Source organism: Mus caroli, unplaced genomic scaffold (assembly GCF_978045245.1).
Source record: "Mus caroli unplaced genomic scaffold, Mus_caroli_1 scaffold_10, whole genome shotgun sequence".
In the NCBI taxonomy this organism is placed as follows: Eukaryota; Metazoa; Chordata; class Mammalia; order Rodentia; family Muridae; genus Mus; species Mus caroli.
The window spans coordinates 11007501-11019579 of NW_028227265.1; the positions used below are offsets into that span (position 1 = coordinate 11007501).

The 12079-nt window shown below is 44.6% G+C and overlaps 1 protein-coding gene and 1 non-coding gene across 2 annotated transcripts in view; one reads left to right on the plus strand and one right to left on the minus strand.

Annotated features, from left to right (window-relative positions):
- The window catches only part of Cdh13 (cadherin 13), a 1034078-nt gene that overhangs the window by 887673 nt on the left and 134326 nt on the right, over positions 1–12079 (minus strand). The window lies entirely within an intron of this gene.
- Positions 1505–1611, plus strand: LOC115031879 (U6 spliceosomal RNA). Its single transcript, XR_003837515.1, has one exon. It is a non-coding gene; the product is annotated as a U6 spliceosomal RNA (small nuclear RNA).

The window sequence follows — 12079 nt, forward strand, 5'->3', positions numbered from 1 at the left end:
CTGGGTTCTTAGTTCCATGAGAGCAAACTGTCTGTCACCTGCTGACTGAGTGACCTTAGACACGTGTTTGTCTGAGCCTGAGTATCCTTGTCTATAAAACTAGGAAGACAGAACCTCCTTTTAAGGGACTGAATTTTCCAAGTGCTTAGTACATTATAAATGCCATTTCACACGTCAACCACAATGCATAAGGACTAGATAGGCAACCATGAGAGCTGGATGCTGCCTCTTGTCTGATGGACTGATGCATCTTCTTCCAATCCTTTCTAATTTTGGCTTCATGATTCTCCTCCCTCTTAGAAATTCTGACCATTTTCTTCTCTTTCTAGGATCCAAGCCAGTCCATCTGAGATAGATCGATACACACAGCAGCCTCCAGGGCTCACTCCTGATCACTCTCTTCTCAGACTTATATTTGTGTTGAAAACCTTTACAATCAGAGGAGCAAGGGTACTTCAGCTCCCGGGGCTCAGGCATCCAAGTTTGGATGGCGGTGGTGCTGGTGCCTTGCTAGCCACCTTCTATCTGAGAATAACTGGTGCCCAGTAGCTTTGTATACTGTGAACACACTATGGGGGCTAGGGATATAGCTAAATAGATTTTTTAAAAAAGCATACCAAGCAAGCATGAGGGCCAGACTTTGGATCATAGAACCTACGCAAAAGCTGGATACATGTGGGGGGACCTTCTGTAACCACAGCACTCAGGAGGGAGAGACAGGGATCTCCAGGGCAAACTGACTAACTCAATGTTGTGGAAGTTCCTTCCTTTGATGATCTGTGAACAATGTCTACCCTCACCTCTCATGGCAAACCAAAGTACAATTCTACCAGTTCACTCTGAGAACCAATGTGTCTATTCGCTTTCTTACAGGGAATGGGTACAGCATTATATGGGAGCATGGGTAACCTCAAATCATCGGGAACGGAAAATTTTACCCAGCATGGATGATGGATTCTTCATAGGAATGTAGTTGGAGCTCCCTTACCCCAAACCATAGCCCAGACATCCTTTGGGTCACCCCAGGAGATAGTCAATTAAAACAGACTTGTATACACATGGCTGGGAGGAGGGGTTGCCCCTGACTCCTCTTTCTGGGAGAGAATACCTCAATCCACAGGCCTTACAGAGATAGACTCCTGAAAGATGGCACAGCTGATTTTATGAAGAGGGGCAGGTGGGCTGGGTGGATGGCACTTCATGGCATTAAAGTGGCTGGACTTGGCAAGTTGGTTTCAATAAATATAGTGGAAAACAACCTATAAAGACACTACTAAGATGTCAACTTTAAACATCCATATCCCCATATACAGGCACATACATGATGCATACCTGTATACATGCATGCCCGTACTTAAGAGATCCTCTGTATACACCACACAATATGCACGTACAAACCTCGTGCTATACATATTGAGAACCACCTATGTATAGCAATACCGTAATTTAACCTAGTGCTTTATATGCTATAACAAACAAAGACAATTTTAAAACAGAAAATCTAGTGCTGGCTTCAGCAGCATGTATACTAAAATTGGAACAATATAGAAAAGATTAGCATGGCCCCTGTGCAAGTATAACATGCAAATTCATGAAACATTCCATATTTTTGGCTCCAGGACCCAACAGGGATGAATTTAGCCAAAATATCCAACAGAGAGGAGAGAGAACCTGTAGAGATCACCTCCAGTAGATAGGCACAGTCCCCACTTGAGGGATGGGGGCCACCCACCCATCTCAAAATTTTTAACCCAGAATTGTTCCTGTCGAAAGAAAAGACAGGGACCAAAAAAATGGAGCAGAGATGGAAGGAAAGGCCATCCAGAGACTGCCTCACCTGGAGATCCAATCCACCTGCAGACACCAAACCCCAACACTATTGCTGATGCCAAGAAGCACTTGCTGACAGGAGCCTGGTATGGCTGTTCCCTGAGAGGTTCTACCAGCACCTGACCAATACGAATGCAGATACAGCCATCCATCGGACTGAGCCTGGGGACTCCAATGAAAGAGCTAGGGGAAGGACTGAAGGAGCTAAAGGAGACTGTAACTCCATAGGAAGAAGAGTATCAACTAACCCGGCCACCCAGAGCTCTCAGGAACTAAAACACCAACCAGTGAGTACACATGGAGGGACCCATGACTCCAGTTGCATATGTAGCAGAGGATGGCCTTATCTGACATCAATGGGAGGGGAGAACCTTAGTCCTGTGAATATTTGATGCCCCAGCATAGTGGGATGCTGGAGAGTTGTAAGGCAGGAGTGAGTGAGTGGGTGGAGGAGCACCCTCATAGAGGCAAAGGGGAGGGGGGAGAAGGGAGATGGGATAGAGGGTTTGTGGAGGGGAAACCAGGAAGGGGATATCATTTAAAACGTAAATGAGTAAGATTACTGATGATAAAATAGAAAATCTAAGACTTGAAATGAAGGGGAAGGTACAGCACTAACTCAGGGAGACACTGCACCTGTATGATGATAATGATGTACAATGGAAGTGAAGAGGAGAGGAGACTGTCACAAGCTGTGACAGTCACTCAGCAGGCATGAAAGAAAACATCTATGAAAAGGGAGAGTGTTTTGATTAACATTTTTTTTCCTTTTTAATCATTGAGATTAACTTGTATTGCTACTTTGCCTACATCATAAAAAGAAGCGGTGGCATTTAGCATCAAGGTAAATTAAATGAGCATATTCAATGCATTATCCTACCCAGGGTAGGGAAGACACACAGTTCTTAAAAATCTGTTGCAGACATTCTAAGAAAAACGAGGGCTTTGGAAAAGGTCCAAGTTCAAATTGGCTAGCTTTGGAAACAATCAGTTGGAGATACGATGCCTTCTGTGCAGCCAGAGCTCATAAGTTATGGTAATCTCTCATCTTAACTAAAGGAAGAGGAGGGGGATGCACAGAGGTACAGAGATAGAGGGAGGGCATCTGGAGGGAGGAGCACAAAGATGCAGAGGGGAAGAGCATGGGGAGGGGGTTAAAGAGATGCTTCCAGCTACAAGGTAGAAAGTACATAGACATTGAGCTTCCCATACTAAGAGTATGGGTTCTAAGGAAAACCCTTATTTGTCTAGAGCATCAACAGATGCCGCAAGAGAATGCCTCCTCCATATTCAGTTTAGGAAGAAGGTTGGATTCATCATCAGGGTCAAGGAAAGTGGATTCAAAGCAAGCAACGTAAGAACGAAGACTTCTAGGACAGGAAGACTTGACTCTGCCCTGGGTTTTTCAAACCAGCACACCTTTGTTTTAGGAAGAGGGTTACCAGGGTACATAAGACTTGTTAAGGAAGACAAGATTTTCTTTGGGAGAGATCTCTCTACTGTATCTGCACACATAACTCAGTATTTACTTGATATTAGCTTTATAGCAAAGAAGCCCTGGGTACTTTGCTAGGCTGCATCTGGCTCTCAGTGATACCCGCTTTTCTCAGGTGTTTGCTCTCCTGAGCCTCCCTATCATGAACTTGGATCAAGATTTAGCGACTTGCTTTGAAGGAACTGAACATGGTCTTCCATGATGAAGTAGTGGAAAGGCGTTGTGGGCATCCATCCATCCATCCATCCCTCTGATCTCCTCCATCATTTGCCTCCATGAGGTAAGCTGCCCTCTGGGGGAGATGACAGAGCAAGAGACTGGGGCCTTTCCTTATCCAACAGCCAAGCAGCAACCAAGGTGTGCAGGCCCATAGCCTCAAAAGACAAAATCCTCCCCACATCTTCATGGGTATATTCAGAAACTAACCTACCAGACTCATATAAATGAAGCTTCGGGTCCCAGGTAACCTTGATGTTAGCCTCAGGTATGGCTAAGCTATCTCCAGAGTCTCCATACCCAGATATCTTGCAATCGTTTTCATGTAAACAACAATGTTTGAGGATAATTTGTCACATGCCAATAGATTTGTCACTGGTACAAACACATGATATATCATAGTGCAAAATTTGTGGAATGAGAGCACATGTTGTATCTACTGCAGGATTCCACACAAAACCATGCAGGGCAGCTTGAGATGCATAACTCTGTGAGGTGCCCTTTACAGCAGGCATGATGCAATTTAATATTGCACAATATTAAAGTTCCATGAACATGTCTTCTCTACAGTCTAAGTTCTTGTGAGACTCACACTTAATTTTCTATAATATTTTCTGGCCCCCACAGGGTGTCACCTCCTTGACTCTTAGTTCCCTTACTTGTAGACTAGATTTAATAGTCCCAACCTCCCCTATCTTATTGGAAAGGTAAAAAGGATGTTATGAAAGTCAGTGTCTGACACACAGCAGAAGCTAGACAGGAACTCCAAGACTAACCGGAAACTCCTGCATTTTGGTGCTGGGTAAAGTGTGCCTGGTTCTGTCCTTTGTCTAATGTGAACTGTGACCTCCTACCTTGTCTCTACTAGCAGACAATAGGAACAGAGCCACTGGAAAGCAGCCTAGCTTTTTAGTACAGCAATTCCCCCAATAGTGTCTGATTACACCCTGAAGGACCAGGTGTCCCATTTGGAAAGCAACCCAATCCCATCATCAACCCATCTTTGTGAAAGAAAACAAAAAGCAGACAGGACCAGGCCTTATTCACTTGGAGCCAGTGTTCCTCAAACACACAGGTGATAGCACTGAGATTCTAATTTGAAAAGAAGGTTCATGTGCAGGCTCTTTGCACGACTACCGTGGCTGCCATGGCGTCCAGCTGGTCCCATTTACTACAAGAGGGGCCACAGACTTGGAGAGTCACGGTGAGCATGGATACTTCTTAAGACCCATCTAGGATCTCTATGAAATGAGCATCCTGTGCAATATGAATTATAGGAGTCAGCCTCAGAAGGACTACGGTATCATATGTCACTTCCCTTCCTCTAGTTCTGTCCACTGACAAAAACAGAGCTCTGTTCTTGTCCAAACAAGAGTGGAGATACACACAGGCTGAAGGACCTGTCCTCCCATATGCACCTATTGGCTATTACTTGAAGAGCCAACTTTGTGCCTAGCCATACACTGGGAGTTTCTTGGAGTTACATGAAATGGGCCAACATGTGTTAACATACCACTCTTCTCACTAAGGGTTCAGTCGATGCCAGCAACCTACCCCCAGCACGGCTTATGGGGTAGCTCTAACTCTACTCCATCTCGCCAACAAGGGACATGCAAGTCAGAGAGAGGGGTTTTCCCAGTCCACACAGCTGGGACATTAAAGACCTGGACGTCGCACCCATGTGGGACTGGATCCAAAGCTGTCGTCGCTACGTGACAAGGCTGTGTTGACTTTTTACCAGGTGGTTCCTGAGTCTAGTAACCGCATTCCAACTACTTCCCATGCTGTGGTGACTGCAGGCAGTGGTAAGAGGCTCGTGCATGGTTGAGGAATTTGGGACTCAGAGAGGTGCTGAAAGTCACAACTGGGGAGGCTAGCACACAGGGCATCCCATTCTATCATTGTAGTGCCTGTGAGAGGATTAGCATGTCTGGGACCTTCTAGTGGGCACTGCACCTGTGTCTCAGTCTTACTTTTGGGTGTTGGTACCGTGACCCATTTCCTGTCTATGTCAAGGCAGTTAGTTGCCAAGACCATACCACTCACTCTCTCCCCTGCAGTAGGCATGATGTATGCATCTGTCATGGTCGAGAATGCAGGTGGCCAGGCCAGGAGAATGAGCCCAGGCATACCAGTTTTGACTCAGGGTCCTCTTTATGACTATAAAGGTTAAACTGGAGTCATTTCCAGGCTCTGTGTAGTGTGTTCTCTTTGCACCCAGGCCTTGTGAGTTTCCTGACTGACGAACGCAGGGAGCACGCAGTGCTTTCAGGATGGAGCCAAACCCCCAGAAGAGTTTGGTACAGGATGATGGTGACAGACAAGTTATGTGAGAGAAAAGCTGCTGGGGGTGGTGGTAGGGGACAGCACCGAAACCAGCTCGTGGTAAATGGTGTTGGATAGAAAATAAAGTCACCTTGTTCTGAAGGTGAATTTAAACCTCAATGAGTGCCCACTCTGCACCATGTAGACTTCTAAGGGATGACCCATGGACTCACCACGTCTCCCAAGACGTATGAGACAGGTATTCTAAGTATCCACGATGCACAGACAGGAAAGCTAGGGCACATGGAGATCGGACAGCTGTGGTAAAACTGTACAGATATAAAGGGAAGAAGTATGTACTGCCAGAATCCACACTGGACCACTTACCACTCCAGAGCCTTTCCCTGGGCTGATAATTACACAGACGATGAAAAGGTATTCTAGGGAAACAGCATGAACGAGTCACTGTGTATACGCAGAAGCAATATCCCTAGGTGAGTTAGGACGAAAGAATGGAATGGCAGCAACCTAGGGGTTGAGGACTAATTCAGCAGGTTCTAGAATCACCTAGGAGACAAGTCTCTGGGCACAGCTGTGGGGAATATGTAAATTAGATTGATAGATATGGGAGACCCAGCCCAACCATCAGTGACTCCATATCATGGGCTTCGCTCATGTTCTGAATAAAAAGGAAAGGATGAGATGGCCTCAGTACCGGCATTCACCACTCTGCTTCCTGCCTATAGCTAGAATGTCACCAGCTGCCTCATGGCCCTGCTGCCTTGATTTCCCCACTATGACAGCTGAACCTTCAAACTGTGAAGTAAAATAAACTTTTCCGTCCTTAAGGAGTCCTTGGAGATTCGGGCAGGTTGGAGGGGGGGGGCAGCTTTTGTCTCAACAACCAGAAAAGAAGCAAACACAATAAGCAAAAATTTTATATTCAGTTTGCCTCAGCTGAGTGACTTGAGTTATACTGAGCTCTTAGGCCCAGAGGCCTACAGTGGATGCCCCCAAATGTAGATAGTACTGAACAGAGTGTGCTAAGTATTTCCTATACACATCATCTATCTTTGATAAACGTTTCATTTGTAAGTCAGGCAGAGTAAGTGATTGTAAAAAAAACAATGTAGGAAGCAGGGCTGAGCGTGAAACCACTAATAAGGTGTCCCAATGTTCTTCACAATAGTAGAGGCAATACATGCCTATGGATCTAGGTACCTAGAGGGAAACCTAGAATGTATGGGAGAATCATGAGTTCTTAAAGTACCCCTCGACCATGAGAGTGCCTGAAAACACAGAGCTGGAACTGCCTAGTGCTTAAAGGGGGCTTCTCAGTGTACCTCTGATAATACAGGGTCATGATCTCCCATTACCATCACTTCCCCTGCAGGACTACCAATAGCTGTGCTTTCTGTGCCTCTAAAATGGTGCTGTGGAAGAGGAGTGTGGCCATTGTAGCAGACTTCATGATGTTTTAATCTATCATGGGGATAGTCAAGGTGGGAAAACTAGAGAGAAGAAATGGGAACTTGCACAAAGCAGGGCTCTTGTGGCCAAGAAAGACAGCAAAGAGAAAAAGAGGCATTCATTTCTAGCACTACAGAGCACTGACTTAGCCTGACTGTAAGTATTTCTTCTGGCTTAGCCTATCTAACCTTCTCTGCCTGGGCCTCCTTGCTTTGGTCCAATCGGAGCTGATTCTGGGAGATGAAAATATCCAGTTCAGAGCTGCAATCCTCCATGCAACCTAAGTAACATTTCTTCCCACCAAACCACTAACACATGACTCCTATTTTCTGTGAATCAGGATCATGTAACATGAGGGTACTCCCGGCTCTTCCCAATGGCTGCTTCTATGACTACCATGTGACTATAGTTCTTATGAAGAGAGACCAGGAAAGTATGCTGGCAGAGTTATTACAGGCTTGGCATCTGTAGTTTAACTTAATGATTTCAATGGTCAACTCTGTAACTATGATGTGGGACCGATTTCCCTACCCAAGTCTTAGCTTTATCATTTGTTAATGAGGGATGATGGAGTTGGTGATTGTTCTAGTTTCATTTCCACTACTGTGATCAAATAGCCTGAGGAAAATCAACTTAGAGGAGGAAGAGGTTCATTTCAGTTTCTGGATCCAGTCTAGAGTCAGTTACTATGAGAAACCCAAGGCAAGAACTTGAAACAGCTCCTCACATCACATGCATTGTTGAGGGTAGAGAGAAATGGATGCATGTATGCTTACCTTGCCCCTTGCTCTATTTTCCCACTCTATTTTTACACAGGCCAGGATCCCCTGACTAGGGAGTGATGCCACTCACAATGGATTGGGTCTTCCCACAATCATCTTAAGACAATCTCCTGCAGAAATGCTCACAGGGCAATCCAAATATAGACAGTCCCTTATTGAGACTCTCTTTCCAAGTTATTCTAGGTGGTATCAAGTTGGCAATTAGAGCTATCCACTGCAATGATGGTGACAAAGACAGAAATGAGATCTCCCTCCTCCGATTCCTAGGAAGATGAGCCATTGCTGCACATATACCACTACATATCTTCAATAGCCTGGTTATGCTAGCATCTCGCTGTCCATGGGCTTGTCTGTCTAGTACTGCTCACATCCAGACAGCTCAAGTTCAAGTACTCTGACCTAGAATCCAGAAGTCTGCCCATTTCCCCAGTTTCCCACCCTTTGACACCCCTGTCTTGCCTGTGCAAATGGCCAAGTGTGGACTGCATGCTGCTTCCCAGGCCTTCTGGACTGGAGGAGAAGCAAACACTGCCAAGCTCCACCTGCATCCCATCACCCTGAATCTCTCTGACATTTTTTTTTGAACACAGACTCCCAGTGTGCTATTGTTCCTGGAAGCCAGCACCTGCGATAGTAGGGTAGTAAATATTTAACAATTATTCCTATTGAGTGAGAGGAAGTCTTCGTTGAGAACACTGGCTAATTTCTTCCCAGTGTAAGTACACCCCACCATGGTTTATTCAAGTTACCCATGTCACGTCATCTAGCTCACAAAAGTTCCTATGTAACACCCGGTTCTTACAAACCATTACTACCAAAGCAAACCAAGGCCATCTGGGTTTCTCTTCTATAAACCAACACTGCATTCAGACTGCCTAGCTTGGCTTTGCTTGTAGTTACGGAGTTTCTAGGATGTTCCTCTACTCCAGTAGCCCTGATCCCAAAACTTGTGAGTTAAAAGATATAGGTATTCATGTTCCTTGGTGGGTTCAATGCTTGGTAGTAAAAGAGATTAATAGCACCCTTTCCAAAAGCCATCCGCTAACCTCTACTTTATCATCAAGAGCATTGGATCTGATGATGTCAGTCTAATACACTCTTCCTAAGAAAAGACTCCTGATTTCAGAAAGACATGCAAACACAGCCCATGTCAGCACACTCTGTGTAGATAATCATTGATTAATGTACAGCCCATGTCAGCACATGGCTATCTATATCATCATTGCATTATGCATAATTATCCAACCCAACAAACACACAGAGAATCTTTGTGATAACTTGAAAGGCAACTCCATCTTTACAAAAAGACACATAACAATAGGTACGTTTTCCGGGGCTAGCATTTGTGAAAAATGTCTGTGGCTGTTAAAATGTGCATAAGAAATTATAAAGCATAATACTGTTTATGAACAAATGGGACTTTACTTAAAATCACAACTTAATCTCTCTTAAATATAGAGAGGGAAAAAACCATCAGAAACACTGGAGATAAATCTGCCATAGTAAAGGAGTATTTAACTAAAATATACATATCTAAGAACAGAGCTGTGATACAGTAATTGGGAAGTAGCTATGTGAAAGTCATGGAATGACAGCTGTCTCCGGATGGTAATAACAGCACAAAGCAGACTTAGTGCATATGGAATCATATAGGAAGAGCTTATGATGGTTTTCAAGCAGCATCTAGAATATGTGATTGGTGGCATATCAAACAATATAAAAATGAAATCAACAATTCAAAGATGGCTGCACAAGGAAGTCTCAGAGGAGCTGAAGGAAATATCCCCCATGGAGCACTCTTGGGATATGGCCCTTGAGGGATTTTCTTTCTATCCACTTTAAAACATTTTTCTAACATTTAAATTTTAAATGTTTTATGTGTATAGATGTTTTGTCTACATACATATATGAGCACTATAAACTTGTCTGCTGCCCCCGGAGCCAAAAGGAGGGTGTTGTATATACCTTGGGAATGAAGTTACAAATAGTTGTGAGCTGTCATGTGGGTACTTGGAATTGAACCTGGGTCCTCTGGAAGAGCAGCTAGTGTTTTTAACCATGGACCCAATTATTCAGCCCCGTATCTTAGTCACTGATCTATTGCTGTGAAGGGACACCATGACCAAGGTAACTCTCAGAAAGCATTTAGTTAGGGAGCTGGCTTATAGTTTAAGAGCTTTTTAGTCTATTATCGTCATGGAGGGAAGCATGGTAGGACACATAGTATCTGAGAGCTACATCCTGGTCCAAATGCAGAGATAGAGACAGACAGTCAGATAGACAGAGAGAGAGGAGAGAGAAAGAGAGAGGGGGGGGAGAGGGAGAGGGAGAGAAGGAGAGGGAGAGAAGGAGAGGGAGAGGGAGAGGGAGGGAGAGAGAGGGAGAGAGAGAGAGAGAGAGAGAGAGTGTTTATAATGAAAATCCATTCTGATTAATTGATTGTATTCAACAGTATAATATGCATAATCACACACACAGACACAGACACACAGACACACAGACAAACAAACACACTCACGGAAAGGAAAGCCTGCAAGGATAGCTCAGTTGTTAATGAGCTTGCCTTGCAAGCATAACAACCAAATTCAATCACCACAGAAAGAAAACGCTCTGTGTGGTGGGAAGTGGAGACAGACAAATCCTTAAGGCTCATTGGTAGGCCAGTTCTGGCCAATGGGAGCCACTGTCTCAAATACAGACACAGTAGATAGCGCAAGAGGAATAACACACAAGGTTATACCCTGGCTCCACATGCATGAATATGCATGTTCATGGGTACCCATAGACTCCTGTACCTGCACGCACATGTCCAACCACACAGATGCAAATGTGGTATACAGGCGTGTATGCTTGATTGCATACGCGCGTGCACGCGCGCACACACACACACACACAACTAGTAAAAGACAAAGGAAACCCCTACACCCTTCACACTGTTCTCTTGCACTGTTGGCTAAGGAAGGCTAAAGTCACAGCTATGTCAAGGATGAGTAGTGTTCAACCTTACAGAAAAATCTGACTCATATGAGAACAGTCCAAGCCACGGCAATGCTTCAGCTGACACTTCAGCCCCAGCAAAATTAGCTGGGGACAGCAGCTGGCCACCGAGCTGTACGATTCTAAAGCCAGGGGATTCAGGACTCAGCTTATTGAAACTCAATTCACCCTTCCTTGCTGTTTCCACTGTGCATTCAAGGGCTTGCCAACTCTCACCTTGGAAATCACATTTCTTTTCTAATCAAGGCTGTCACATTCCTTGGGTCTCAGCCCATTGTTCCCAACTGAATCTGGCTTTCTAATTGCAGTGTGTTCTGGGAACTGTGATCTTGCTGATGGCGGGACAAGGCCACTCAATGAAGACCCACCGATGTACCAACTAGTATGACTGTATCTTTTCTGTAATTCTCATCACTAAACATGAAGAAGCAACTAGGGCACCACAGAACACACCTATCTTCTTTTGCTGCGCCACCTACCACAGGAAAGAACACCACATTTACACTGAACTATACCCACTCACATTCTGGGTAGTGGTGTATGTGGTAGATTTCAATAGCCATGATCACTGGGTGTATATCTAAGAACAAAACCCACAGGATTTCCCTCTCATTCAGAATGCAGATTTAATATATAAATATAGGGGTTGGAGATGGGGCTCATTGTTTAAGGGGGCTTGTTACTCTTTCTTGCAGGGCACCTGAGTTTAGTCTCTAGCACACATCTCTGGAAGCCCACTGCTGTCTAGAACTCCAGCACTGGGAGGTTCAGTGCTCTTGTCTGGCCTCCACGAGTGCTCACACACACATGACATATACATAAGCATGCACACACACATATACACATATGTGTATCTATATATACACACATATATGTATATATATATGTATATATTAAAGAATATGTATATATAAGCACAGTATCAAAGCAAAAGAGGAGTAATGTAGGAAGAGGAGATCCAAGGAGAGGGGTTGGGGACCAAGAAGGTAATGCATGGAACAAAGAGAGAAAAATACCGCACATG